Consider the following 7,764-nt stretch of genomic DNA (forward strand, 5'->3'; position numbering starts at 1 on the left):
CCTTTCCATAACAGTGATTTGAAACAAGTCCGGTTCTTTTATGTCCTCTTTGTGTTAACAAATGCATGTGCAAATACTTTCGTCAATAGGCAGCATCCCACTGTGTGAATGGACGACTCTATGATTAATGAGTTTCCTATTGTATTTTGGTTAATTCTCCATTGGCCAACTCTAACTGATGAAGTAAAGAAAATCTTTTTGTTTGTATACGGACGTCTTTATATGATGATCTCCTAAGGTTACATCTGATGATGGAAATACACATTCAAATATTTTTAACAGCTGTAGTAAAACACATGTAACAAAGTTTAACATGATAATGGATTCTAAGTGATCAATTCAGGCCTGGGTTGGAGAAATCTTTTTTTGCACTACTCTTACAACTGTCTAGCCACAGGGTTCTTCATCTTGCAAAATGGGAACCTGGTCTTGTAAAAATGAACTCCTCACCTGTTCCCTGCCAAGATCCTGACAAGCATTTTTTTCTTTCCATCTCTATGAATTTAATTGTACTTTGTATGTACAGAAAGGCTATCCTGTTTTTATTGGGTCATGATAGGATTATTTTGCAATTATGTCTAACAATTTAGCACATATGTATACATCCTTTTAAAGACTGAAAAGTATTCTTATGTATTTAGTTTATAAATGGTATTATTTTATATATCATATAAATTATATAACTTATACAATGTATATTATATATCATATATGTGTGTGTGCACTTACATCCATGTACACATGTGCATATGGGTGCACTTGCCTATGCATACATATTTGGAGGCTCAGATGTTTTCCACTATCATTTTCCGTCTTTATGAATCTCACCATTATGACTATACTGACTAGCCAGGGAGCTTCCAAGATCCTCCTATATATGTCTCACAAGCTCTGGGGTTTCAACTAGAAAAAGGAGTCACAGACCTACTGCTGAATTACTCAGTCCTGATAGGCTTAGAGAAAGGGAGAATCCTTACTGTAAGTTATTTCCTTACTGGCAAGGTCCAGCCTTCACTAGGAAGTTACCATGCAATGTTTTTTCTGCAGACAGGATTCTTCCACAATGTATTCGCCATCCTACATTTTTGTTTATAAGACAAACTTTACTCTTAATGATACATTCAATCTCCTCAAGAATGATCCTAAATTTATTGTCTGCCTACACTGGAAGAATAGCTGAAGTTTCCGTGTTCTTGTATTTTCTATCTCTCCCCAGCACTATTAAGACAGGACAGTTCCCACTGTAACCTTGGCCGGGTTAACAGCGTCATGCACACGGATTGTCACTTGTTCTGGTTTGCAGTTGGTGTTCTCTGTGCTTCTCTTTACTGTATAAAAATTTCCCTGGGAAGTGTCTCTGTGAGAAACTGAAGAGAAAAAATATAGAAATGCAAAGATTTGGAGCAATGCATGATGGGTGGGGCAGCAGGAAGGGTTGAAGGCTGCTTGATGCGGCAAACCTAAGGAAATACCAAATTCAGCAGTGGAGTATAAAAAGGCATTAGTGCAGGGGGAGTGGAGAGCCAAGTAACATGCCTATAAGAAACATTTGTGGGGTTGGGGATTTAGCTCAGTGGTAGAGCCCTTGCCTAGGAAGCGCAAGGCCCTGGGTTCGGTCCCCAGCTCCGAAAAAAAGAACAAAAAAAAAAAAAAAAAGAAACACATTTGTAGGGGTAAACGATAGATCTAGGCAAGTTAGGGTCACCAGGAAAAGTATATTCTACTGCCTATAGCAGAAAGTCTACAGATTGAGAAAAAAAACATGGCTGGTTCAGACAGATTTTTAGCCTTATTCCATCTTCTGTTCATGATCTTCCAGTGTCAATTTGTTTCACTTAGTCAAATTTCATAAAATATTAATAAAATGAAAACCAAATGTTTCTGAGTGTCTACGTGCAACAGATTCATTGTGTGCCAAGTCACAGCGACTTTCATATGATATATTTGGGTATGTTATCAGAATCATTATGCCATTATTGGATTATTGGTTGCTATATGGGAATATTCATAATGGGTTGAGGCTCTTGGCAGCCTTTAATGAGGTTTTCTGCTTTCCTTTCATTCATTCAGCATTTAGTAACACTAAAAGGGCTCATTGCTCATTTCACTGGGCTGGCAACAAAGAGTTGTTACAGAGAAGAATACCACCAGGCTGCGCCAGCCCTCAAACAGGAGCTGCGAATTGAGGCTTTCAGTAGCATCTCTTTATTCAGTCCCAACCCTTTCTCTTCATCATGGTGTGTACTCTGTCACAAACGATAACACTGGATTCCTTTTTGTTTGCTGATAACATGCCAACAGAGCAGTGTTCCAGGGAAAACATATACTTTCTTTGAAGTGTTTGCTTTGGGATGTTTCAAAGCTGAGCTTCCCCATTGGCAGTTTCTTCAGCATCTCAAATTCTCTGTCTCTGTCTCTCTCATCTCTGTGTGTCTCTCTGCATAGGTAAATATGTATACACTTTGCAATTGTTATTTAAAAGATAGAGAGAACTCCACATAGACTATGACTATAATGCTTGCATTTATGTGCTGATATATATATGTCCCCCAAGAGAGTACACAGTATTCAAGTTACTAAGCAGCCTCTTCCATGGTTTGACTTCAGGTCCTTCCTTCAGATCTTTGAACTCCTACTCTGACATCACTTGATGATGGACTCTAATCTGTAATCTGTATAATGTAATAAACTCTTTCCTCCCGAATTGTTTCCATGCATTGTTGGATTTTTGTTTGTTTGTTTGATTTTTGTTTTGTTTTGTTTTGTTTTTTTCAGCAACAAACGAGAACTTAGAAGTTACCTTATAATTTGTTATGTGACCTACAGAAAATGAAAGATAGGCTAACTTACTTCATAGCATTAATTACAGCATAGGATAGCCTGACATTTGTGGCATTTAGTGATAGAAAAAATTAAAGCCTGATTACTAGCAGGGCAGCAATTAGATTCCATGCATCTATGTATATTATAAGATCATATAGGCGACAGCAAGCAGGTGATCCCACCGGCCTGCTCTCAGCGACTAGCAGTTGCTTATGTCATCATCTGTGCTGCACACAAAAGGGCCCCCAGACAAGCCAGATCCCTTTCTCTGCGCCCCTGCCCTCTTTCTGTCCCACCTCATTCTCTCTCTCTCTCTCTCTCTCTCTCTCTCTCTCTCTCTCTCTCTCTCTCTCTCTCCTGTTCCCTTTCTCTGTCTCTTTGTTTCCTTCCCTGTCTGCCTCTCTCCCCACTCCAAGAAGACCTTTTACTCTCCTTCCCCCTCAAAAACCTCTTACAGTAGATCTGTTGTGTGGCGTAATTTCTCAGGGGCACACCATGGCTTGTGGTACCTTTAGCCATGGTACCCCTGAAGGTTCCCTAGTCCTTGCTCACATTTATCATATCAATACAAATTTATAAAACAGCACCATTGCTCTTCAAAGATTTTTGAACCATCTGTCAAGCATATATAGTTCTTAGCTATTGACTATATTAAGCAGAAAGTAACACAAATGGGATGTTCAGTTTGTTTTGTCTTGTTCTTCCCTCCCCCATCCTGTGACAGGGTTTCTCTGTGGAGCCCTGTCCTAGCCATTCTGGGACTCTGTAAACCTTGCTGGCCTCAAACTCAGGGATTCGCCTGTTTTTGCTTCCAGAATGCTGGGGTTAAAGGCCTGCGCCACCAATTGCTTAGTGAAGGTGCAGTTTTGATGTTTAGGAATTTAACCTTTTTTGGGAAATTTTTATTTCAAATCTAATGAGTTTAATCAACATTTTGAATGTAGTGTGTACGTAAGCATTACCAGTAAGCACAGAGATTCACTCATCTAAGTATGAATACATTTTAATAAATAAGAGGTTTGTTAAATACTGGCCAGGACCATGAATACTGACCAGGTCCATACTTGAGACTCATGCTCAGAATATGGTACATGATTATATTAGTCAAGGTTTTATAAAGGCAAACCTCACAGGGCTATGTGCTTTCTGCCTGCTTGCAATCAGAGGCAAGCACAGATGCTGAAGTCCCTGTTGCCTACATACAATCAAGTCCTGTACACTCAGGGTAATTAAGTTTGTTTACAGAAGCAAAAGCACATGCTTTGGTATCTTCCACCCATCATTTCAGGAAGTTACCTGTCCTTGGGCAAGTGAGTGGACCTTCCAGGCCAGAGGCATTTTTGTTTTATAGATCTTGTAAGCCAGTAATTTAAACTTAGGATACAACATTAGCCATCACACCAAGTAGACTTTGATTTGCTTCCTGTAGTCTGAATCAGATTACCCAGTGACTCTGCTCTCTATTTTCTCCTAGGGCGATGACTGTAACTACAAAGGGAATGATTTTCGGCCGTGTAGTTGCTTCTGTTCTTTTTCCAGTTCTTCCTCATCTGGTGTGTTGATAACTGAATTTAATGACTGACTCTTTGCAGAGGACAAATGAAAATTATCAGTTATGTCTTTTGGCAGTCATTAGAACGTCGAATGATTTCTTTTTCCTATGTTGAAGAAAGTTCTTTAGTTTCACATTTTTGAGTTATGTGTAAGTCTTTCCCATGACCCTTTTGAAATGTATCTTGCATATTTGGGAAAACTTGAGGAAATGCTACCAGCAGAAGAACACTTTTTAGTAATTTTCTTCTGCACCACAAATTTCACTGAATTCATTTTTCCCCCTCTTTGTCCTTTCCCTGGCTCCCGACAGTCCCATCCTTGCTATTTCTTCTGTGTCACAATATAGGCTTCTGAAGAATGCAAATTGATCCATTCTTATTGCCTTGTACAAAGAACAAGTCCAAGTGGATCAAGGACCTCCACATAAAACCAGATACATTAAAACTAATGGAAGAGAAAGTGGAGAAGAGCCTCAAACATGTGGGCACTGGGGAAATTTTCCTGAACAGAACACTCGAACAGAACATCAATGGCTTATGCTTTAAGGTCAAAAAATGCCTCCTCTCCCAATTCTCTTCTGCTTAGCCTATGTGCAAATGCTACTTCTTCATTGAGTAATTCTGATTTGCCAGTGGAAAAATAGAACCTGATTTCTATCACTTTTCTTTTAAAGAGCTGTCTGTTAAAATACACTTGTTGATCCCCCTCTCCTCTAGAACATAAGCCTCATTGATTCCCAGACACACACACACACACACACACACACACACACACACAAGCGTGCACACACACATGTGCATGTGCACACACAAGCACATACACACAAAAGGACACACATATACAAGCACAAACACATGTGCACACCCGGATACACAAGAACACTTATATATGCATGTACACACATATGTGCTGACACATGCACATGAGTACACGCACGCACATGCACACACACACACACACATACACACACACGCACACACTCATATACAGGGTGACACCAGTGAGCATGCCAGTTTTATTTTGTAGCTTTGGCCAACACTAAGTGGTGTGGCCTCCCTTTTGTTCATGGAATATCATTTTTCTCACTTGACATTTTGTAAATTAAGTTTGGAGAGCTATTACCAATTTGCCAAATCTCTATTTTGTTGCATTTACTTTTTAATGATATGATATGGCTTATTATGAAATCTGATCATTTACTTATTTCTTATGTATGCTTTCTGATCCATACCATTTGTATAATTTTTCATTAAATCTATAAAATTTCCCACTAAATATTATTGTGTAGTTTATTTAACATTCTTGACTGATAATTAAAACAAAACACTTTGGTAGAGGAATTTTTCAGGCCTTGGGTAAAAATTCCTTTTGTACTTATATAAATTGTCTTTTTATTTTCAAGTTACAATTTATTGTGCTTTTACACTTCCAGTTGCTCTTAGAATCCCCAACTACTTTTTCCTTCTAATGGACGTTTATGCTTGAAGGATAAATGAAGCTGTCTGTCTTTGTATAGCATAGGTACGTGTGTAAATGTGAATGCATCAATAGGAAACTCACTGTGAAGAACTTTCCACCTGCAAAAGTTTGACCAAAGAGATAATGGGAGGAAGGGACAGCAGAAGACTGTTGTTAACCCTTTCTTATTCACAGAAATGATCCCACTGTTTAATTACATAATGTCCTTTTCAGTCTGTTAAACTTGGCTCTTCAGGACAAATGCCTGCAACAGCATTGTTTTTTTGTAGCATTATCTTGTATAGTAGTTTGAATGAAAATGGCCCCATAGGTACATAGGAACATTCTCATCTTCTATTTGAACATGTAAGTTAGAGAAAGATATTTATTTAGCACTAAAGAAGCATGAATTGAGTTCCGGAAAATAAAGTAATTGCATGTGAGCCCTTCTGGCTATTGCTATTATAGCTGATAACATTTTCTTAGGTGTTTATCTTTAATCCCTAATGGGAAACCACCCTCATAGGAATTAGATACTGTAAGACAAGTGTTCATTGGCTAAGTATTTAACAGTAGAACCCAATGGTAAATTACTTCTCTGTTTATAGATAGATGCCACTGTGAACTCTTATGGACTCATTTGCACTTAGTTTTCTACCTCGTTTTCAAAGTTCTGTCATGCTTTGTCCCAAGCCAATCTTTCTCGTCCTGCTAAAATCAATGAGGATGTTTTCCACTTACAATTCAATTCACTTCTTGGATGACAGCCAATGCTTTTCTGAGAAAAGTGACCCGATGCCAGTTTTCCTGGCCTTGTTTTATTTTTGAAACAGAAAAATAGCAAGTTTCCATCGTCCTTTAGCTTTTCTTTTCATGGGTGAGAATGCTAAATGACAGCTGTGTGGAGCATGTCTGCATTTTCACATTGTGGACACTGACTAATGGACCATCTGATGAAAGTGCTGTTGCCATCTGAACATCATAACAGCTTCCTTCTCCCCCAAATCACCCAAACAGATACAAACTGAAGCTGGGAACAAAAAGAACGTTTTTCAGTACTCAACAGGTCAATCTACTCCAATAGCTTAAGTCTCTTAAATAACTAACGTTAAAAAGGAAAAGTATCCACAGGTCAAAAAGGTGGTTTAGTCCTACAATGCGAGACAGAGTATAGGAGAAAGGCAGGAGGATCACTGTGAGTCAGAGGCCAGCTGGTCTACACAGCAAGTTCTAGTTCAGCCAGAGTTACAGATTTAGACCTTATAACTAACAATGAATATATGAACAAACAGATAGAGTTGAAAGTGAGGTTTCTAAAGAACAATGGCCACAATAAAGGGCACTTCAAAATATGAGGCTAAATAAATGCTTTCAGACCCCTTTCCTCATATCATTGTCATCACTCAACACTCAATGTGCAGTACTTTTGTTTCCAAAGGTGTTACCAAAAACGTAATGTTGTAGTATATATACATATATATATCACATATATCACATATATATCACACACACACATATATATATATGTGTGTGTGTGTGTGTGTGTGTGTGTGTGTGTGTGCACTGAGGATTTGCCTAGAAAGGACATAAATCAAAATAATAATTATCTTTTATATTAACCCTTGAGTGCTATAGGAACAAGTTGAAGTAATCGTTGATTTGTATATTTTTATCTTATTTTGTTGAGTTTAATAACACCTTTCTAGAAGTTAACATTTAAACAAATCAAGACACACACACACACTAAATATAGGTTGTGTGCAGATGGAAAAATCTCACTTTTCTCAGAGAACTTGGGATTTGTCATTCTTAATTACTTTTCATTTATAGTTTTAGATGTATGTGTAATTGTGCTTGTGTGAGTTTTTGTGTAACATTTATGTGCAAGAACCGATGGAAGCCAGAAGAGGGAATTCTGGAACCAGACAG

Source organism: Rattus norvegicus, chromosome 4 (assembly GCF_036323735.1).
Source record: "Rattus norvegicus strain BN/NHsdMcwi chromosome 4, GRCr8, whole genome shotgun sequence".
NCBI lineage: Eukaryota > Metazoa > Chordata > Mammalia > Rodentia > Muridae > Rattus > Rattus norvegicus.